This window comes from Lactuca serriola, chromosome 3 (genome assembly GCF_051521515.1).
Source record: "Lactuca serriola cultivar US96UC23 chromosome 3, Lser_US96UC23_V15, whole genome shotgun sequence".
Taxonomy (NCBI): Eukaryota; Viridiplantae; Streptophyta; class Magnoliopsida; order Asterales; family Asteraceae; genus Lactuca; species Lactuca serriola.
In genome coordinates, this window is record NC_136410.1 from 130339678 (window position 1) to 130364955 (window position 25278).

At 36.4% G+C, this 25278-nt stretch overlaps 1 pseudogene; it reads left to right on the plus strand.

Annotated features, from left to right (window-relative positions):
- On the plus strand, nucleotides 1–24907 carry LOC145095712 (uncharacterized; annotated as a pseudogene).
- Nucleotides 24908–25278: the final 371 nt, after the last annotated feature.

The window sequence follows — 25278 nt, forward strand, 5'->3', positions numbered from 1 at the left end:
ATGAAGGGAAAAGGTGTTGCCTGCACTCCTTCTAGTGCTCTCGTTCTAGACATTGGTCAAGGGAAACGGAAAAAGAGGAATGGTCCTCCTAAGCAAAACTGGAAGGGAAAGTCTCAAGCTAAGTCATCAAGAAATGGACCTAATGGAAAATCTAGTTTTGATGCTCCTCTTGTCTCTTATCCCAAAGAGGCCACTTTCTTTTATTACAATGAAAAAGGGAATCGGAAACACATCTGCCCAAAATACTTGCAAGATATCAAAGATGGCAAGGTGAAGCCAACTTCGGCATGTATATACGCTATTTTATCTAATAACACATCACGTTTTCGTTCTTGGGTCCTTGATACAACATGTGGATTTCACATTTGTTCTGATTTGCAAAGACTAAAAAGAAGTGAGGATTTGGAGCACGGAAGGATGAACTTAATCATGGGGACTAGGCGATTTTCACCTATCATCAAGATTTGTAGTTTATGGCTTAATGTTTAGTAATGGGTTAGGAATAGATTATTAAATTGTTGCTACTTGTCAGAATAGACACGGATCATTATTTCCTTTCATTCATTGTTTAAACAAGGTTTTAGATATTCTTTTAATGATTAGAATGGTGTTATTTCTGCTTATAAAAATGGTATTTTTTATTTTGAAGCTTTACCTAGTGATGGTGTTTATGAAACAGTGATGTGTGTAGATAATTGAGGCAATAGTGTATTTCAAACTGATTCATCTAATGGTATAGACAAAGCATGCTAGTGGCATTGTCATCTTGGACACATTAAAAAGAAACGTATCGCCCAACTCCAAAAGGATGGAGTGTTGGAATCATTTGACCTAAGGTTAGATGATGATTGTGAATCTTGTCTTTTTGTTAATATGACAAAATCACCTTTCACTGGATCTTGTGAAAGAGGATAAGGTTTGTTGGATCTCATACACACAAATGTATGTGGGCCCTTTAAATCGTCCACAAGGTATGCTAATCGATTCTATGTGACTTTTACTGATGATTATAGCAAATATGGTTATATCTACTTAATCAAGCGTAAGTCAGAAATCTTTGAAAAGTTCAAAGAGTTTAAACATGTAGTCGAAAGTAAATTGGGCAGGAAAATAAAGATGCTTAGATTCGATAGGGGCGGTGAGTATCTTAGTATCGAGTTCCATGACTATCTCAAGGAATATGGAATAGTTTCAGAATTGATACCTCCAAGGACACCAAAACTTAATGGTGTGGCTGAGAGGCGTAGTCGAACCTTATTAGACATGGTTCGTTCCTTGATGAGTCGAGCTTCTCTTCCAAATTCATTCTGGGGTAAGCCTTAGAGGCTGCCATTACATTCTTAATCTTGTCCCAACTAAGAAGGTTGCCAAAACACCTCATGAGGTATGAACAGGGAAGATTCTATTGCTAGTACATATCAAGGTTTGGGGTTGTGAAGCTTTCGTTAGATATGAAACTCATGACAAGCTTGAACCTCGAAGTGAGAGATGTATTTTCATCAGTTACCCATAGAAGTCCTCTAGATATTTGTTCTACAATCCTAGTGAGAACGTGGTCTTTGTATCAAGAAGGGGAGTTTTTCAAAAGAGAGAACTCATATGAAAAGAGGCCAATAGGAGTAGCATTGATCTTGACGAGATTCAAGAGCGAACCGATAAAGGAGCCTCTGAAGACGCTAGCGCTCAACCTGAGGAAAAGATTCCAGTTGAACCAGTTGAAGAGTCGTTACTTGTTAGGTGTTCCACTAGAGTTAGAATGTAACCTGAGTTATATGGTTTCCATATTACTGTAGAAGGCGATACTTTTATCAGTGATAGGACATTTGTAAATTTGGATGAACCAGCTAACTACAAGGAAGCAATGGCAGGCCCTGAGGCCGCCAAATGGAAAGAGGCAATGGACAACAAGATCAAGTCTATGTATGACAACCCAGTTTTGAATTTGGTTGATAATGTACCAAGATCGTAAGACAGTTGGATGCAAATGGATCTTTAAGAAGAAGACCAACATGGATGGAAAGCTACAAACTTTCAAGGCTCAACTGATTGCGAAGGGATTTAATGAAACCCTAGTGGTTGAATATAATGAGACCTTGTCACCAGTGACTAAGATAAAATCTATTAGGATAATGCTCGCCATAGCTGCATTTCATGACCATGAAATTTGGCAGATGGCTGTCAAAATTGCTTTCCTTAATGGAAAGTTAGCTAAGGATGCTTATATGAGTCAGCCATAGGGTTTTGTTGATGCAAAGTTTCCCAATAGAGTGTGTAAGCTTGAGAATTCAATCTATATATTAAAACAAGCTTCTCGCAGATGGAATCTTTGCTTTGACGAGAAGGTCAAGGAGTTTGGCTTCTCTAGAAATGAAGATGAATCTTGTGTATATGTCAAAGATAGTGGGAGTATATTAACCTTCCTGGTATTGTACGTTGATGACATACTTCTTATAGGGAATGACATTCGAACTTTGCAAGAGCTTAAGTCTTGGCTAATTGGCCTTAGTCAAAGTATATACTTGGAAAAGGTACTAAAACGTTTTAGTATGGAAAATTCCAAGAAATCAGAATTACCTATACAGAGTAATACTAAACTAAGTAAGACTCAGGGCCCAACTACCGATGCTGAGACAGAAGAAATGAGTAGAGTTCCATTTTCTTCCGTTGTTGGATCTATCAAGTATGTTATGAAATGTACTTGCCCTAATGTGGCCTTTGCTTTAAGTATGGTCAATCATTATCAAGGAAATCCAGGTAGAGCTCATTGGATAGAAGTTAACAATATTCTAAAGGATTTGCGAAGGATAAGGATTGGGTCCTGGTACATGGTGGCCGTGATACATTGAGAGTAACTGAGTATAATGACGCCCGATTTCAAACAGACAGAGACAACTTCCGTTCTCAATCTGGCTGGGTTTTTACCTTAAATGGAGGAGCGGTAACCTGGAAAAGTTCCAAACAAAAGATGGTGGATGATTGTACCTGTGAATCAGAGTACATAGCGGCGAGCGAAGCATCAAAGGAGGTGATTTGGTTGAATAAATTCATCAGAGACCTTGGAGGTGTTCCATCCATTAAGGAGCCAATAGAAATTTTATGTGATAACAAAGGAGTGGTTGCCTTGACAAACGAACCAAAAGATCATGGCAGATCAAGACATATCAACAGAAAATACCATTTCATCAGACATAAAGTAGAAGAAGGTCACCTCGTTGTAAAGAGGGTGTCATCTGAAGAGAATCCTACAGATCCCCTCACAAAGGGTCTGAGTAGGGTCAACCACATTCAACATGCTAGGAATTGGTCTAAGAGATCATATTAGTTTTAGTAGTTAGATAGTTAGTTTGGAACTTGTAACAAAGTAAATTTAATTGACTTTTGGTGATTAAATAATACAGAATTATTTATAAGTTTGTTTACTACCTTTAGTCAATTTTTTATTCATGTGTTTCATTTTTCATGTTTTACTTCCCGAATAATTCTATTATTCAAATTCCAAAGTCATTCGTACTTTTGGAAGTAACTAGTGAATTAAGACTGTCATGAATTAGATTATAGATTGTCTAAAAGGTTTCAGACATACCAATAGTATTGTTGCAATATTCGTGAATACCTTGAAATGGAGATCTATGTATTGGATTAACACACGCTCATAGAATTACTTCATGGAATTTATCATGAGTAATTCTGAGACGATAATATCTTATAATCTTGAAATGTAGATATATGAGTTGTAGTTTACAAGTTAGTTGTGCATTGATGATACATAAACGCATCAATAACTTGATTTTATAAAACATATTGTTGTGCATGATTTGATGAGTGAATAGCGCAAGCATATAAGTGGAAGTTTATTTGTTCCTTTTTCCTTGACGATAAATGCGATAGTGTTGACTTATAGTGTTGGACCCAGCCAGGACTTAATTGATGTGTTTGATTAAAAGTTCCATGTCATTACAAATCAAAAATCGGGAAACAAAGTGTTGGACAATGAGATTGATTCTATTACATGTCTCATGTACGAATGATATCTTCCAGAACGGAGGATTATATGATCACTTCTCTTAGGACACCTAATTGATTGGGTTAGAGTTCGACAACAGCTTTTGGAAGCTAGAATATGCTGATCATTTTAGAAGCTATACCGACAATTATAGTTATAGACTTGTCCTAGTGGGAGAATGTTGGATTAGGTGTCTAAGCCCATAACTATAATTGGTATAAACTTTAATTGATTGTAGCATAGTCCTTTGGGTTTCACTCAAACCTAGCAATTAGACATGATGTTTTTTTAGACAGATGTTGATTTATTATTTGACTAATATAGTGAAATAAATAATTTATTAATATATTAAGTGAATAATATATTAATTAGAAATTGTAATATCTGATTAATAATTAATCAAAAATTAATTGGAATTAATTTTGGGATTAGTAGAATTAATCAAAAATGCAGGCACTAAAAGTGAAATTATTAAATAGTTAAGCAAAAGGATCAAGAACCTTCCACCATAGAGGTGGACAGTGTTGGGGAGTCTTTTGGGGTTCAAGAATTATCATTGGAGGATAATTAGGAAGCTAAATGATTACCAAAAATAAGATAATGTTATTTTATTGGTTTGAGGCTTATCTAGGGATTCTTACTTGCACTATATAAAGGCCCTTAAGCCTTGCAAATTTCGGCCACTCCTATTCCATGAGAAACAAAAAATTACCTCTCCTCTCTCTCCTCGTGATCTTCATTTCTAGCTTGGGTGTGAACCACTAGGGGCACGACAATTGTGGTTATTTCTTCCAAAGGATCAAAAGGTATGTTTTTGTTCTTTCTTTTTAGATTTCGAAAATATCTAGAGTTCCTTAGGGTTCCTATTTGATGTTCATAATTATAGGTTCAATAGAGAAAACATAGATCTTTCTTTTAGGTTGCATGCACACTCAAGGACTTAAGTTTGTTTTGAAATGTCTAAAACCCATCAATTACACCCTTCTAGGGTGATACCTTCAGCAAAACCATGTCGCTGACCTGGAACTCCAACTCAAATCGATATTTGTTGGCATAACTCTTCCGCCGACTCTAAGCTGTCTATAGTCTCAGCCTGATCTTATGAATAAGCTCTGTCATCAGAAGGACTACCTTAGTCCTTCCCATGACTCTATGACCAATCATTCCCCAACAAACCGGGGTACCACACTTCCTGCCATAAAGGAGCTCGAATGGCGGTGCACGAATACTAGAGTGATAGCTATTTTGTTAGAAAACTCTGCTAAGGGAAGGTAGGAGTCCCAACTCCTACCGAAATCTATAACACAAGCTCTCAACATGTCCTCAAGTGTCTGAAGGGTCCGCTCACTCTAGTCGTTAGTATGCGGAGGATAAGAGATGCTAAGATGCAACCTCGTATCCAGTTACTCGTAGAACTTCTACCAAAAACAAGAAGTGAACTGAACATCTCGATCAGATACAATGAAGAATGGAATAGCATACCGAGCAACAATCCCGCGCACATATAAATCGGCCAATTTCTCAAACGATGAGCTCTCTCGAATGGCTTTAAAGTGGGTGCTCTTGGTCAGATGGTCCAATATAACCCATATCGTGTCAAATATGTTAGTTGTATGAGGTAACTTGGTGATGAAATCCATGGTAATATGTTCCCATTTCCACATGGGAACCTCAAATGGTTGCAACATGCCATGCGGCCTCAGGTGCTTAGCCTTGGCCATCAGATAGCTTAAGCACCTCTCGACATACCAAGTTATTTATCTCTTCATGCGCGACCACATGTATCTAAGTCTCAAATCTTGATACATCTTGGTGGCTCCAAGGTGTATCGTAAACCTGGACTTGTGTGCCTCCTCCATAATAGTCTTCCTAATCCCACTGTAGTCTAGCACCCAAACCCGACCACATCAGGTCAATAATCCACGACTCTCAATAATAAACTTGTCAATCTCACCCCCAAGTATCTCCTGTTTCCAATTCTCATTCCTGACTCCCTTGGCCTGAGCATCCCTAATCAAATCAAGTAGCGGAGAATCAGTTGAAAACCCCATACACATGCTCCCAATAGAAGAACTAACCGTCTTGCGAATTAGAGCATCGGTGGCTAAATTATCTTTCCCTAGGTGATACAGAATCTCGCAGTCATAATCCTTGACGTCATCAAGCCACCTATGCTATCTCATATTCAGATTCGGTTGATCCATGAGATATCTTAAACTCTTGTGATCCGTGTAGGTAGTACACTAGACCCATACAAATAATGCTACAAAATATTGAGATCTAACACCACTGCTCGCAACTCCAAATCATGACTCGGATAACGAAACTCATACGAATTCACCTATCGATAAGCATAAGCAATAACCCTCCGTTTTCACATAAGAACTGCCCCCAGGCCGGTGATGGATGCATCATAAAATACCACAAAATCTGTAACACCCTCAGGGAGGGTCAACATTAGGGCCTCACATAACTTTTGTCTCAAAGACTCGAATGTAGCCTACTGCTCAGGCCCCCAGTGGAAATCCACACCCTTCATCATCAGACGAGTAAGGGGTACAAAGATATTGGAGAAGTTATGAATAAATCTCTGATAATACCCTGCTAATCCAAAGAAATTCCTAATCGTTGAGGGAGACTTCCAAACCTCCCACTGCATCACGACCTAAATCATAGTCGGGTCGACCAAAATCCTATTCTGGTTAACGAGATGTCCCAAGAACCGAACCCCTCATAACCAAAACTCATACTTCAAGAACATGGCATACAACTGTTCTCGCCTTAAAACTTCTAGAAGATCTCGAAGGTTCTCGTTATGCAGCTTCCTAGTCTCGGAATACACCGTGATATCATCAATAAAAACAATGATTGAGTGATCGAGCTTTGGCATGCATACCCAATTCATCAAGCCCACGAATGTTGTTGGCACGTTGGTGAGACAAAAGACATCACCACGAACTTGTAATGACCATAACGAGTCTGAAATGTGGTCTTCTCCATGTCCTCCTCTCTAACCTTCATCAACCTTAGAGAACAAAGATGCACCATGCAACTGATCAAAGAGTTCATCACTCCGTGGACGTGGGTAACGGTTCTTCATCGTCAACTGTTTCAACTCCTAGTAATCAATGCACATCCTGTGTGATACATCCTTATTCTTGACAAACAAGAGCAGTGCCCCCCACGACAAACTGATCGGTATAATAAACTGCTTGCCCAACAACTCCTAAGGCTAAGAGGAAGACTCATGCATCTCCGGTGGTGCTAATCGGTACGATGCCTTAGCAATAGGGGCTGCACCAGGGACCAAATCGATCCTGAACTCCACCTGCTTCTCAAGAGGCACACCGGGTAACTACTCCGAAAACACATCAACAAACTCTCTAACAACAGTCATATCTGAAACCTCCTTCCCAACCCGGGTGTCAACTACATACCCAATATAACCCCTACACCGGTGTTGCAGGTACTCCCAAGCCCTGACAACAGAACAAAAGGCTGAGCCAGTCCTGGTATCCTCTCCACATATCTTTAACATAGAACCCCAGACAGCAGCAGCCACCTAAGTGGCGATGATCTCCCGAATCTGAGCATTAGTCAAACCTGGCCTGCCCTGGCCACCAACTCCAGATCCCTAACCTCTCATCTCCACCATTTTAAAAATATACCAAAACATATCAGAAAGGCCACAATACACACTTGTATATGATGGATTTTGAGCACTATAACATCCCTATGGTGCACATACAACCCTAATGCTTTGGATCTTAGTTTTCTCAAGTTATACATCCAATTTCATTTTATCCAAAGCATATACCCTAGCTAGCATGCAATTGGAGATATTCAAAATAAAAAACTAGTTAGATGAATACCTCTTAGTTGTAGCTTGTAGTTCTTGGCCTTTCAAGAGATTAGTACCTCAAGTGTGATACCTCTAATGTGTCACAACACAACAAAGCAAGAGGAGGCTTGTGAGAGAAAGGCTAAGAAGCACAAATCGGCTAGGGTTTCACCTTAGAAGTCTTGGGGCTGATTTTAGGAAGCTACGGATTCAGTTTATAATGTGGAATTTGTAGGGTTTCATACATAAAACCCTAAAACCTTTGGTAATCGAATGATCCATATGATAGACCCTTTCGACTAACTCTTCATGGACTTTCACATAGATTTTTCCCCTTCCCTAATCAACATGGATCATTAGCCCAAACTATAAATATTCCTAATTTACTTAATCACTCCCTGTAAATATAATCAGTCTCTTTTGATCATTAAATTAATTCCAAATTAATTCTTGACCAATATTAACTAAATAATATGTTTTCTCAATTAATATATTATTCCTATAACATATTAATAAATCATAAGTAACCTTTTTCTCAAATGTCCATCATATCAAATTGCTCATGTGAATGCAACCCAAAAGGACCACACTACTATCGGGTCATGTACATATCAATTATAGTTATGGGCTTAGACACCTAATCCAAAAATCTCCCACTTGGATAAGTCTATTAACTATAATTGCCAATGTAACTTCAAAATCTGATTAGCAATCGTAGCTCTCAAAATCCGTTGTGGAACTCTGATCATATGAATGACGCGTCCTTTAGATAAGGGATCATATAATCCTCTGTTCTTCAAGATATCGTGCAGACAAATACATGGAACATTGTCATACTTATTGTCCAACAGTTTTTTCCCAATTTCAGATTTGTTTGACATATAAATTAATTGAACACATCAATTAAGTCCTCATCGGGCCCGACACACAAGTCAAAACAAAATCACCGAGGGGCCCAAGATATCGCTTTAATCCTCTTAGGATAAAAGGAACATATAAAATTCGACTTTTATGCTTGTACTAATTACTTGTTAAATTATGCACAACAACATGTTTTATAACATCAAGTTACTGATGCATGTTTGTGCAATCAATGCACAACCAACTCATAATCAACAACTCATATATCTTGGTTAAAATACTATACGATATTATCGTCTCACAATCGCTCATGATAAATTCCATTAAGTAATTCATGTGAGCGTGGTATTGATCCAATACTCAAATCTTATTTCAAGAGCACTCATGAACGTTGTAGCAAACCTTTGCTATGTCTAAACACCTTAGACAATCTACAATCCAATTCATGACAGTCTAATTTCATAACCCACTTCCAAAGTATGATCGACTGTGGATAATTTGAATCATCATATTATTTTGGAAGTCAAAACATGCAATATGAAACAATAGTAAACAATTGACACAAGATAGTAACTTGACTCATAAATAAACTCCTTTATTCAATCATCGAATGTCAATTACATTTAAACTATTACAAGTTTCGAAACAACCTCTCTAATCACTAAAACTAATATCGTCTCTTAGGCCAATGCTCTTAGCATGTAAAAAATGCTTAACCCTACTCAGTCCCTTCGTAAGAGGACCTGCTAGGTTATCCTCTGACGATATCTTCTTCAGTACGAGGAGTCCCTCTTCTATTCGATGTCTTATGAAGTGATATTTTCTATCGATGTGTCTGGATCTGCCATGATCCCTCGGTTCCCATGTTAAGGAGACCGCACTTTTGTTGTCGCAGAAAATCTCCATAGGATCCATTATGGCTGGTACAACTCCAAGCTCTCCGATGAAGTTCTTTAGACATATTGCCTCCTTTGATGCTTCGCTTGATGCTATGTACTCTGATTCACACGTTGAATCAACTATAGTCTACTGTTTGGAACTTCTCCATGTTACTACTCCTCTATTTAGGGTAAATACTCAGCCCGACTGAGAGCGGAAATTATCTCTGTCGGTCTAAAAACTAGCATCACTATACCCTGTCACTCTCAAGTCATCACTCCCATCGAGGGTAACAACTTAGTCTTTAGTCCTATGCAGGTACATAACAAATGTTCTTTACTGCAATCTAGTGTGCTCTACCAGGATTCCCTTGATATCGATTAACCATGCTCAAAGCAAAAGCCACATCAGGGCGAGTACATGTCATAGCATACATGATCGCCAACGGCGGAAGCATATGGTACTTGACTCATCTCTACCATCTCGGCATCGATACTCGGACTCTAAGTCTTACACAGTTTGGTATTATTTTGGATAGGCAATTATCCTTTCTTGGAATTCTCCATGTTGAAACGTTTCAACACCTTGGCCAAGTAGGTACTTTGACTAAGTCCTATGAGTCTTTTACTCCTATTTCTCAATATCCTTATACCTAGAATGTAAGCAGCTTCCCCAAGGTCCTTCATAGAGAAACACTTCCCAAGCCAGAAGTTAACTTCCTGCAAGGTTGGAACGTCATTTCCTATGAGTAGTATGTCATCCATATACAATCCAGAAGGCTAACTATACTCCCGCTAGCTTTGAAATATACGCAGGACTCGTCCTCGCTTCTCGAAAAGCTAAAATCTTTGACTTTCTCATCCAAACAAAGATTCCATCTGTGAGATGCTTACTTTAATCCATAAATGGAATTCTCAAGCTTACACACTCTGTTAGGGTACTTCGCATATATAAAACTCTTTGGTTGACTCATGTAAACATCCTCAGCCACCTTCCCATTAAGGAAAGCAGTTTTGACATCCATTTTCCGTATTTCATAATCATGAAACGCAGCTATTGCTAGCATAACCCTTATAGACTTAATCTTCGCTACTGGTGAGAAGGTCTCGTCATAATCAACACCAGGAGTTTGAGTAAAGCCCTCCGTAACCAATCGCAACTTATATGTGTGTACTTTTCCATCCATATCGGTCTTCTTCTTGAAGATCCATTTGCACCCGACCGTCTTATGCCCTGGTTCATTTTCAACCATGTTCCAAACTTGATTGTCATACGTGGACTGAATCTCATTGTCCATTGCCTCTCTCCAATTAGCAAACTCAGGGCCTGCCATGGTTTCCCTGTGGTTAGATGGCTCATCCAAATTTACAAGTGTGCTATCACTAATAAATGTATCACCTTCCGTAGTAAAATATGAAAACCATAAAACTCTGGTGCCATCCTAACTCGAGAGGAACGTCGAAGAGGTAATGACTGGTCAATTGGTTCAACGGGAATTTCCTCCTTAGGTTGCGCGCTAGTGTTATAGGTTCCTCTATTGCTTAACTCTTGAAGCTCTTTAAGGTCAATTTTCTTCCCACTGTCCTCTTGGCATATGAGCTCTCTATCGCGAAAGACTCCTCTCCTCGCAACGAAGACAACATTGTCACTCAGTCTATAAAAGAGATCCAAAGGACTTCTGTGGGTAGCCGAAAAAAATATAACGCTCACTACGAGGTTCAAGCTTGTCGTGAGTCTCTCATCTTAAGAAAGCCACGCAACTCCAAACCTTGATATGTGCTAACGAGGGAACCTTCCCTGTCCACATTTTGTGAGGTGTTTTGGCAACCTTCTTAATTGGGACTAGATTAAGGATATGGGCAGCAGTCTCTATGACATACCCCCAAAATGAGATAGGTAACGAAGCTCGACACATCATGGAACGAACCATGTCCAACAAGGTTCGATTTTTCTTGTCAGCCACACCATTAAGCTATTGTGTCCTAGGTTCCGTCAATTGTGAAACAATTCCACATTCCTTAAGATAGTCGTGGAACTCGATACCAAGATACTCATCACCTTGATCGGATTGGAGCATCTTTATCTTCTTACCAAGTTGATTCTCCACTTCTTGATTAAACTCTTTGAACTTTTCAAAGGTTTCCGACTTGTGCTTGATTAAGTAGATATGTCCATATTTGCTATAATCATCGGTAAAGGTTACATAAAAGTGGTTAGCATCCCTTGTGGCGGGTCTGAAGGGTCGACACACATCGGTGTGTATGAGATCCAACAAACCCTCACCTCTTTCACAAGTACTAGTGAAAAGTGACTTGGTCATCTTTCCAAGCAAACAAGATCCGCACGTGTCGTCCGAATTTAAGTCAAATGACTCTAACACTCCATCCTTTTGGAGTTGGGTTATGCGCTTCTTGTTGACATGTCCAAGACGACAATGCCACAAGCATGCTTTGTCTAAACCATTGGAAGAATCAATATGTAATACATTATTTCCTAAGTTTTCTACAACCATCACAGTTTCATATATACCATTAGAAGGCAATGCTTCAAAATAAAGCTTGTCATTATAGAAAGCATTTATAGAACCAATTTCATTATTAAACAAAAATCTAAAACCTTGTTTATACAAACCATGAAAATAAATAATGTTTCTTTCCATATCTGGCGAGTAGCAGAAATTATTCAACTCGAAACCTAACCCATTACAAAGCAATAAAGAATAAACTTCAATCTTGGTGACAGGCGACACTTTCCTATTCCCCATGATCAAGTTCATCTTCCTGTGCTCCACATCCCTACTTCTTCTTAGACCTTGCAAATTAGAGCAAATGTGAAAACCACGTCCTATATCAAGGATCCAAGAACTAGCATGTGATTAGTTATTAGATTGAATAGTGTAAATACCTGCGAAAGTGGGCTTTATCTTCCCATCTTTAATGTCCTGCGAGTATTTAGGGCAGCTTCGTTTCCAGTGCCTATTTTCATGACAATAGAAGCACTCTGCTTCCTATGGATTGGAAAAGGGAGCAGCAGAACGACCTTTGGACCCACTAGAAGAGGATCCCTCATGAGACTTTCCCTTATGATTCTTGAAAGGAGCTTTCCTTTTCTTCCCTTTCCCATGTCCAATTGCTAGGACTGAGGCAGCAGCAGTAGGAGTGTGTACAACAGATTTGCCTTTTAAACTACTTTTAGCAGTTCTCAGAAGGCCTTGAAGCTTGCTTAGAGTGACTTCCTCCTTGTTCCTATGATAAGTCATACGGAACTGATCATAACAAGGAGGTAAAGAGTGTAGTATAATATTAATTGCCAACTTTTCATCAAAGTTGACATTCAACTTCAGCAAGCGGTCCACATATCTCTGAATCTTTTGCAAGTGGGCCGTGATGGACTCTCCATCCTTCATTTTTGTTGTTATCATGGAGGCAATTATTTCATACCTTTCTTGTCGGGCACTCTGATGGTACCTTTCCATCAAGTCTTGGTGCATCTCGAAAGGCCAGAAGTCCTTGTAGGACTTCTGAAGCTCAGAAGTCATAGTGGCTAGCATGATGCACGACACCTTTTTTGCATCCTTCTCATGTGTCCTATACTCAGCCAATTTCTCAGGAGTGGTATTTTCTTCATCAATATCCTTTATCTCTTTCTCGAGGACATATTCCTTTTTGTCATAGCGAATGGCCATGCGAATGTTTCGAATCCAGTCATTGAAATATGACCCATCAAAAATGACCCTCCCACATAAGTTCATGAGGGAGAAAGAGCCAGAAGCATTTGAGTTCGAAGCATATTTTGAAGCAGACATCTGAAAAGAAAGACAAGTTTCATTAGATAGAAATTCCTTAATATAACGCCCAAATGAAATATTAAGTGTAGGACCCAACACAATATTTCACAATTCGGAAGAGGGATGTTGTAATCCAATTGCAGAATATTTGAATGTAGGTAAATGACAATTTACCAATTTCACCACCTAAAATTAAAATTTTAAAGAATTAAGTTTTATGAAATTCCTAGATCTTTGAGATTCATTTAACTTTTGAATGGCATTTTTAAATCTCAATTGTTCCCTTCAAGTTTGTGACAGGGATACCGAGGATCACAAACAAGGTGTGATATAACCATGAAAATTTTCTTGGCACTCTTGAGTCATTTACCACCTAATCAATGTGTCGGTTAACCATACACGCTCTATTGATATATGATAATTCTCAAGCTACCCTTTTCCACCCTTGTTAGACCAAGTTAGTGTGTCGGTTAACCACACATACTCCACTAACGACTTGGCAAGGTGCAAAGTGCAATTTCATGGAATAACACCAATTTCACATTTTTCCTAAAGTAACTAAGATTGAGAATTTAGAAACACATTTACTTACTTTTTATAATTATCATTATACTTTTTAATGAGATTTAATGTCCTATCCTACCTGCTTGACGACCCTCCACCAATCAAGGAAGTGGTGGGTGAGAGTGGACACCCATTCTACCACCATTTTATAAGCAGTTCCTTATACCCCCTTATAGATCGGCTTTGTCAATAAGGACTACTAACGATAAGACCGACTGTCTTATACATATATATATATATATATATATATATATATATATATATTAAATGATTAGTACTTATATATATATATATATATATATATATATATATATATATATATATATATATATATATATATATATATATATAAGTACTAATCATTTAATATTATAATAGTATAAGGGTTGAATTTTATACTTTTAAAATTCTAGGGTTTGGAATTTAATGTTTCATAATTAATACTTTTTAAATTCCAAAACTTGAGGACAAATTTGAAACCTTTCAAAACTCTTGGTTCAATTAAATTAATCATATCACATAATTTACCTAATTTAATTTCATTTAGCAAGATGATTGAAATTCCACAAATAACTAATTTTTTACACAAAATCAAGTATTTATCTTAAAATTTGACAATCATCATTCAATTGGATGAGGATAATCATTACCTTATCATAAAAATCAAATTTTATCAATCAAAACAATTTGTGGTATTGATCCTAATCCAAAACTGGCCAAAAACTCAAAAAAACTGCAAACAGATGATCCGATTCGTCGAGCTAGGAAATGGACTCGTCGAGTTGGATCAACTCATCGAGTTCCTTCATGGGACTCGACGAGTCCAGTAGTTAGTAGCTAAAAATGAAAATTTTCCAGCTTTGAAAACAATACCATTGCATCAATATAACAAAAAACACCCTAGGCTCTAATACAACTGATGGATTTTGAGCACTATAACATCCCTATGGTGCAAATACAACCCTAATGCTTTGGATATAATTTTTCTAAAGTTATACATGAAATTTTATTTTATCCAAAGCATATACCCTAACTAGCATGCAATTGGAGATATACAACATAAAAAACTTGTTAGATGAATACCTCTTAGATGTAGCTTGGAGTTCTTGGCATTTCAAGAGCTTATTACCTCAAGTATGATAAATCCAATGTATCACAAAACACCAAAGCAACAGAAGGCTTGTGAGAGAGAGGTTAAGAAGCACAGATCGGCTAGGGTTTCACCTTAGAAGTCTTGGGGGCCGATTTTAGGAAGCTAGGGATTCAACTTTTAGTGCGGAATACTTAAGGTTTCATACATAAAACCGTAAAACCTTTGGTATTCTAATGATCCATATGATAGGCCCTTTGGACTAACTCTTCATGGACTTTCACAGAGATTTAGCCCATCCCTAATCAACATGGATTATTAGCCCAAACTATAAATATTATTGATTTACCTAATCAGTCCCTATAAATTTAATCAGTCTCTTTTGATCACTAAATTAATTCCAAATTAATGATTGACTAATACTAATTAAATAAAATGGTTTCCCAATTAATATATTATTTGTATAATATACTAATAAATCACAAATGACCTCTTTCTCAAATGTTTAACGGATCAAATTTCTTTGATGAATGCAACCCAAAAGGACCATGCTACTGTCGGGTCAAGTACATATCAATTACAGTTATGAGCTTAGACACACAATCCAACAGTATAATCATATGAAGAGACCAAATCCTCGGGTTTCGTGACTTCCTTGCTACCCGTACGGGTCCTATGCTTTAAGTACTATAGGCCCATACTTCCTTCCACACCTACCCGTGTTTGTCTCAAGGATCATCACAAACACGCAAAACTAATACATTATTAGGATATGCATACACCATATCCTCACTCTCTCGAGAGTGGCTAATCGTTCCTCATCTTCCTAGCTACTCACACACATACTCACCTTTGAAACTTCCACCAACACTGCAACCATTCGTACCTGCTAATCATACATAACGTTGGATCCTATAGACAGTCGAATAGTTGATTCTACCCTAATCCTACAACCAAAAAAGGAACAACAAATAAGTCTAAAACAAACATGGTAAGGCTATAGAATCTTAGTTATGTATAACTATGATACACACAGTAAGCAACTATAGTAATGACATCAATTCCATCTACCACATAAGAAATCCTCCTAGGCTATCAGGCCTCATATATTAGGCAATTCTATCATGCAGTTCCTGAAGATCCCTATCCTACCACTAGCATGCAGTATTATCACTCTCATCAATAAAAAATAATAGTGTGGGTAACTTGAGCTATACTTTTCTTCCTCCGGCTGATCGTACACATCGCGTCCTTCCTTGTTTACTTCTGAAAACAATTTTTAAAAAACATTTGAAAACTTTTGCAATTCCTTAGTTTGTTTCTGGATTCACACGAATATTCATCCAATTCTCAAAAACCAAGACTCTGGTACCAACTTGTAACATCCCAAAAATCAGAGTAAAATTTTCAATTTTCTAGAACAACCCTAAGACAATAATTGTTTACAAAAAGATTATTTCAAAAGTATAATCCATAATTAGAGTATCCCAAAATCTAATAACATAAAATCTGAAGGATGTGTAAGATCACACTTTCTCCTTCCCACGATCATCTGAAGTACCTGAAACAATAAACTAAAACTTAAGCCAAATCTTATTGAGTTCCCCCAAAGTACCACCATACAAACATATAACCACTCATATACTGGGTTGACAACCTCCTAGTTGGATTACCCCTGCCCTTCAACCTTCTAATTGGGATGCTCCAGCCACAACCTTTTTGTTGGATTTCCTAATACATGATAGGTCTACAACCCCCTGGTTGGATTAACCCAAGCCGACAACCTCCCGTTTGGAATGCCCCAGTTTGTTGACGGACAACACAAAGCAATATAGTCTTAACCCCACCATACCATGTCGACATATACATAACAAATAATAAAGATCTAGCAACAGATAATAATATAACCAATCAAGTAACAAACAAGCAGATCTAATAGATCACTACAACATAGGCACCTTCCACCCACAAGTAAAGTTAGGAAATTCACATCTCCGTCTAAACAGATAGCTGAATAGGTCACTGCTCCAAATATCGGCTCTACCAATCACCTATACATCAAATAGTGAAAAATCTTAACTATAACTCAACATACCCAAAATACCCTTAGGCCAAACTTGGTAAAATCCTGGTCAAAGTCCAAAAGTCAAAAAGTCAGCCGATTTAACTCAATTTATTACGCCCAGTGTACTCGGCTGGTCAGCTTAGCGTACTCAGGGCTTGACCAAAAACGGGTTGTTTAACCTCGTACGCACAGCATACCCCAAGTACGCCTAGTGTACGAAGTTGCTTCCTTTCCCTTTTATTAAGAGCTTAACTCCTTAAGCTCTTTCGTCCAAATTCTAGATCTAATCCTCAAATGTTGTCGTTAACCATAAATTTTCCAACTTAGTGATCTTTCGCAGCTATTAAGTGCTCAATACCAAACACCCTAACTTGTTAACACATTAAGACATTCTAGTTCATGTATGGAAGGAAACTAATGACCAAGATTACATTTTTATGCTTATAAAAACTCCACAAAGTCTGAAAAGACAACTCATATGAAGTAGAGTAACCATACTCATAATGCCAAGCTTATAGTACTAAAAAGAACACAAATCCATGGCTAAACAAGATCTAAGTAAAACTTCATCAAGATCAAAGCTTTTTACCTCCAAATGGTGTCAAATGATGATGTGATTCATGATCCAAAGTGCTCCTCTCTTCTAAGATGGTTTCCTTTTCCTTCTTCCTCATTCAAGAACATCAAAATGCACACTCAAGGTCAAGATTGCTTCACTCAAGAGATTAGGGTTTGAAAGGTTCAAAATGAGGCTGGAGGCTGATGAAAGAAGGGATCCTTGAGAGTTAAGGATGTTTAAATAGGGTCCAAACCCCAAATATTACGGTTTAGGACTCTGCCACGTATGCCAACCGTACTTAACGTACGCCCATCGTACTCATGTAGTCTCCAAAATTACAAAAGTACCATTAAGGACCAATTCGCAAACAATTTTCATAGAACGTGCATAAATGGAATAACTGGAAATCAAGATCTTATAAAAATAAGAAAATTACTAACCTCATGTTGCTCTTGATTTTTTGACTGAAATCTCGTGACATTCACGGTTATTAGGATGGTAAGAGCCCAAACCAAGAGTCCATCTAATGGAAGCATACCCAAAACACCAACTAGCATAAGAAACTTTAGAAGAGAAGGTATAATCAAATATCTCAATAACCCAAGGGGAGTTAAAATTTTCATATAAGTAAGAAAGATGGTAGAGCTAGATGGTTTTGGAGAGTAAAAGAGAGTAATTGGGTTTGACCCTAACAATCTATTTATAATCTACAATTTAATTCAAAATTTTGAGACTTATCCTTATTCTTAGTTGAATTAGTCAATATATTTTTATCACTAGATAAAACCGATTCTTTCTTTATTCTAGAAGGTTTTGGAATATTCCAATTAATTAATAATGCTTATTTAATTAATTAAAACTATTTAATCAATTTCAAAATAATTTAATTAGTTTATTAATTTATAACTAATTAATAACTTACTTTCTGTTAATTCCTTATTGCTTAATTAGGATACGAGGGCAACCAAAAATGACCATATTATTATTAAAAACATTATCAATTAATTTATAATCTTGGACACTCAATCCAACTATATATATATATATATATATATATATATATATATATATATATATATATATATATATATATATATATATATATATATATATATATATATATATATATATATATAATACTTTCTATTACGTAATAATATCATAAAATTAAATCATATTTTTTTTTAATATCTAATGAAATGATTCAATCATTCCATTATCAACATCCAATTGTTTTTCAACATTTAATGATTCAAAACGCAAAGATCCAAACACCTGCACTAATGATTATTCACCGTACGAAAATAAGAAATAAGGTCCATTGTGAAGATCAAAATTTTATAGGAAACAATAAGGATAAAAATAGTGTAAAAATATGTACATATAAATTAAAAATACGGTTTAATCGTATTAATAATTTTCAAAATATGGGTTTTTATTATCAATTACATATTTATATGTACTTATACATAAAAAAAACATATATCTATTTTATTTATATGTAAATATACTTTTTTATAAATATTTATACATATTAGTGTCTAATACGTATTTATATTATGTATGAATATTGGTAAAATATATAAAAAAAGAAATTAATGATTAAATGTGTAATATGGCATATAAAATAGAAGGTAATAATACTATTTTGTAAAATATAAAACACATTCAATAGTAAGACATGTACAAAAAAAAATTAGTGAATATATTTATATACAAAACAAAATACATTACCATTATAAGTAATTCACCTTATGTAAAATAAATTTAAATAAAAACATAAATTTTTATATGAGAATATAGTTTTTTTAATGTAAAAATATGTACGTTGAAATATGACTTTAGACGAAAAAGTTTTTTTTGGAAACAACCTGTCATATAGTAAAAAAACCAGAAAGAAGCTAATGAACAAAAAAAGACATTGCAAATTGTTTAAAGGGTGTTGCTTCCAACTAACCCAATTAATACTACTCTTAGACCATCTATTGCTAACCCAAAGGAAATAATACTCCCAAATTGAATAAAAAGGGAATCTTTTCTCATTTTTCCATATCAAAAAACAATGTTATTACGAAACTTTCATATGTACCATAGACCAGTGTCTATAACCATATCCATGACATTATTCTTATTTGCACTTCACTTGTAATCATCCACTTGATCAAATAGGTTCGTAATAGAATTAAATTGACTAATATGAACATCCAACCATTTAAACACTGCATCCCAAGTCCTTGTTGCCACCTCACAATGAATAAACAAGTGATCTTATTGCTCTACCTCCAAATGACAAATAAGACATAAAAGAGATAAACTTCAATACCCCACTAATCAATGTTGCTATCTATGAGAGTTCTCCACACATGAATATTAAATTTCCCTGAAATAAGACATCTCCACCTTGTTTTCCTATCATTAGAAGGTAAGATTTTATTATCAATCCATTTTCTTGTTTTAGCCACTTTGAAATCCCATCTGCTCCAATATTCCATATCCAACCATATTTGTTGTCTGTTACACATTGATAATATGTAAACGCACTAGTAACTTGGTGTCATAAAACATATTGTTGTGTGTGATTCAGTGAGTGAGTGCAAGCAAGCATTGAATCAAAGTTTATACGTTCCTTTTATCCAAAGTAGGATGAAAGCGATATTTGTGGGCCCCTCGATAATTTAGTGATGACACTAAGCGCTTGGCCAAGCCGAGACTAATTTGATGTGTTCAAATTGTAGTTTGTTGTCAGTCGTCATAAATCGGAAATCGGGAAACAACACATAGACAGAGAGAATGATTTAAATCCATGTCTCAGTCTATACGATATCTACAATCGAGGAATATATGATCCCTTATCTAAAGGACACTCTTCTGATAGGATCCGAGTTGACAGCGGTTTTTTTGAAAGCTACGATTGCAAATTAGGATCTGAAGTCATACGCAGAATAGTTATTAGACTTATCCAATTGGGAGACTGTTGGATTAGTGTCTAAGTCGATAACTAGTTTTGGTATGTACTTGACCCGATGGTGCATGGTCCTTTTGGGTTGCCTTCACCAAAGCAACTTGATAGGATGAATTATGGAGAGAGAGAGAGAGAGAGGATTAATTATGATTTATTAATATATTATGAGAATAATATATTAAAGGAGAAATCATATTGTTTAATTAATATTAGTCAAGAATTAATTGATAATTAATTTTGTGACTAAAAGAGATTAATTAAACTTAAGGGACTGGAACTGTAATTATAAGATAATTGCATTTGGGCTATGGATCACCTTGGAATAATAAGTTGGACGAATTCTATGGGGAACCCATTATAAATCATCCAAGGGATATTCTAAAAGGGTCCATGGGCTGCTTAGGGCTTAAGCAGTCAGATTAGGGTTTCCTAGTTGAAAACCCTAATAGCCTACATGTATATATAGTATCCTTATGCCCCAAAAACGTGAATAAGAGTTCCTCTAGGGTTTCTAGACGTTTTTTGGTAGCCTCCTCTCTCCTTATTCTTCATCCTCTTGTTCTTGGTGTTTGTGAGACATTAGAGGAGTGACACTTGTGACTCTAAGCTTTCTAAAGCCATTACAAGGAAGATTTGAGATTGTTATTGCTACATAACAATCAAGGTAAGATCTAAACCTCATTCTTATGTTAACATGATTAATTGTATGCTAGAACTAGGGTTTAATGTCTTGGATGAATTGCATATACAATAGAGAAACCTAGATCCAAGCATTAGGGTTTGCATGAGCACATAGGATGTTCTTATGGCCATAACCCATCAGTGGTATCAGAGCCTTGATTGGTTTCTACTGTATTGATGTCTTGGTTATTTGTTCAAGCTTCAAAATCGATTTTTTGGCTCCCTGACTGATGAACTCGACGAGTTCCAATGTGGACTCGGCGAGTTGCTCCAACTCGGCGAGTTCGAGCGTCAGTAAGAGCAGATTTTGGGATTTCTTGATGTTTTGCTCAATGTTTTAAAACCCGGGTCGACCCGGCCGGTTGAACCGTGACCCGGGATAGAAGACGGGTTAATCGAGACCGGGTTTTTGTAAAAATACCGACCGGATGGAACCGGCCGGGTTTACCATGAACCGCGGTTGAACCGGGTATTGTGAACCAGTAAAAACCGGGTTGGACCGTTTATTAGGGCTTGCTTAATTATTTGACTATCTTGTATCGCTCCAGCTCCAGGCCACAAAATAGACTTCCGTTCTTCGTTCTTCTCTGGGAAACGAAAGCAGCACGTCGCAAACGAAAGCAGCAAGTCGCCTCCATTCTCCGGCGACTTCATTCTCTGTCGACTTCATTCTCCGGCGACTTGCATTCTTCTCCAGCCGCCTCCAGGTGAGTTTCCGATTCCTTTCTTTTCTTTTTTCTTTTTGCTGCTAAATCGACTTCCGATTTCCTTTCTTTTCTTTTTTCTTTTTTTTTTGCTGCTACATCGACTGGTGTTTCAGAAGTGCCTTGATTAGTTGGTTGTTCCTTCTCCACCTAAACCCAATGCAGTGATGACCGTCGACCTCAATAGCAACTGCAATGCAGTGACTTTTTTTTTTTTTGATTAGCTGTAGAAACTTCTGCTCTTTTCTTCTCTAATTGACTTTGAAATCAGGTGAACTTACAATTCATTTATTGTTAATTATCAATTACAGGTGATAGATTTTGTTAGTTTATTTATTCTTAATTATCAATTACATGTGAAATCAATTAGAGTTCATATATTGTTAATTATCATTGTTTCAAGATTTTGTGACAAATTTAGTTATTTACATTTCATTTATTGTTAATTGGTCATTGTTTCAAGGTTTTGATTATGTAGATTATGAAATTAGGATCCAATTGACATATGTTTATTGATTATAAAATTACTTTTCAATGCAGTTAGATATGGAATCAAGGGAAGCACAACCATCGCAAGCACAATCTCAAGCTCAATCCCATTCTTCGGTTCAATCAAATGTATGAACAAAGACGGATATAGCATGGGAACATGTTACTCAAGTCGTTGATGAGAAGGGGAAAAAGGCATGGATATGTAACTTTTGTCAAAAAGTTATAGGTGGTGGTGGAATAAACAGGGTTAAGAAACATCTTGCTGGTATTAAAGGTGAGGTAGTAGCATGCTCAAAAGTTAGTCCAGAAGTGCGGTTTACAATGCAAGGAAAGTTGAAAGAGACTGCCCAAAAAGAAAAAGAAAAACGCACCACTAGTGTTACTATCTTGGATGATGATGAAGAGATGGAGGAAATAGAAATGTCAACTGTGAAAAAGGGTAAAAGGAAATCTACTTCAAACTTGCATCCATTTTTTACAAAAGGTATAAATGATCCTTCCCAACCCACTATTAAATCTGCAATGCGAAGTAAGGCAAAAATACATGATGTGGATTTAGCTATTGCTATGTGGTTTTATGATGCATGTATACCTATGAATGCTTGCAACTCTCCTTTTTTTTCAACTTATGGTAGATAAAATAGCAAGTATTGGTTATGGGTACAAAGCACCTAATTATCATGCTCTGAGGGTTAATTTATTGACAGATGCAAAAAAGTCAGTTTCATTGCTAATTGATTCGTTAAGAAGCCAATGGGTTGATACAGGTTGCACAATTATGAGTGATGGGTGGAGGGATGTTTCACAACGACATTTGATTAATTTCTTGGTTTATTGTCCGAAAGGGATATCATTTCTTAAATCTGTTGATGCATCTGATATAGAGAGCAATGCTACAAATTTGTGTAATTTGTTTGCTGAGATTGTTGAAATGGTAGGAGAAAAAAATGTGGTTCAAATGGTAACTGATAATGCTGCTAATTACAAGCTTGCTGGTACTAAGTTATGTGAAAGATATCCTTCTATTACTTGGTCTCCATGTGCAGCGCATTGTCTTAATCTTGTATTAAAGGATCTTTCAGAATTGGATAATGTGAAAAGTTTGGTCAGTCTTGCATCGAGGGTTACTATTTTTGTTTATAATCATAAGTGGACGTTGAATTGGTTAAGAAAAAGACCCGGTTGGAAAGAAATTATCCGTCCAGGTGCTACTCGGTTTGGTACCGTGTTCATAGCATTGCAAAGTTTGTATGACCATAAAGAAGATTTACAAGCAATGGTCATATCTAATGAGTTTAAGAAGATGTTGAAAGTGGGAAATGCGGTTGAATGTAAAAAGATTGTCTTGAATGAAATCTTTTGGAAGAATTGTTTGATTACAGTGAAAGTAATGACTCCTTTGTTAAAGCTTTTGCGGTTGTGTGATTCAGATGAAAAATCTGCAATTGGTTATGTTTACGAGGGAATGCGTCGGGCAAGAAGAGGGATTAAGGAATTGTTTAAGAAGAAGAAGGAATTATATAGGCCTTACACTAACATAATTGATAGCCGTTGGGATAGGATGTTAAGAAAAAGTATTTATTGTGCGGCTTATTGGTTGAATCCTGTTTTCCAATATGATCATGCAAATCTTTGTAAGAAAAATGAGGTGTTTCAAGGCGTTCTTGAAATGGTTGAGAAGACTTTTAAAGGTGATGACGTGTTAAATATTACCTAGAATTTAGGGAGGTTTCGTGATGCTGAAGGTACCTTTGGTAGATCTAGTGTCGTTGCTTCTCGTAATCTTACTCGTCCAGGTATGATTTAAACTTACTGTGTCATTATTATATATAAAATATTGTATTTTCTAATAAATTTTTTTGCTGACTATATCATTTGTAGATGAGTGGTGGAAGTTATTTGGCGGAGATATTCCGGTTTTGCAAAAGTTTGCTATTAGAATATTAAGGCAAACGGCATCCTCTTCCGGTTGCGAACATAACTGGAGTGTATTTGAAAGGATTCACACGAAACGGAGGAATAGATTGGAACATCAAAGGCTAAATGATCTTGTATTTGTTCATTACAACTTGCGTTTACAAAATAGGTATGGTAACTTGCTAAGATATACTATGCTATAAAATGACCAAGTTATATTTGAGATTTTTTTGAATGTTTTTGTAGATTGAAGGTTGATATGAGGTCTTACGATCCTGTTGACTATGAAAATATTGATAAGACGGGATTTTGGGTGGTTGAAGAAGAGCGGGAAGGAGAACTTAATTATGATGATTTGGAAAATATGCTTGATGAGCAAGAGCATGAACTGGCTTCTGAATCACAAGGTGACCATGTTGATCATGAAGTTGATAGTGAATTTCAATTACTAAGTGACCGCGAGATCGATGCTTATAATACTCCAATTTCTCAAGATCCATGATTTGGTTTGGTCGTAACGTGTTTGGATTTGTCTACAACTATGTTTTCTTTTGTTATTTATACTTTATGTTGTTTGTTGTGTTAAGATTGATCTATAACATGTTATTAATACTCTATGTGGTTGTTTGTTGTGTTAAGATTGTTTTTTGTGTTTAGATTAAACTTTGTTGACATCAAATTATTGGTATTATATGTCTATGTTGTATGGAGGAAAGCAAAAATATATGAAAATAAAAAAAATGCCATAAACCGGGTTGACCCGGCGGTTGAACCGGTTGACCCGTGAACCGGTCTTCACACCGGGTCAACTAAAAACCCGGGTTTTAAAACATTGGTTTTGCTTGAGGATACTTGCCTTAATTGTTTTGGGTC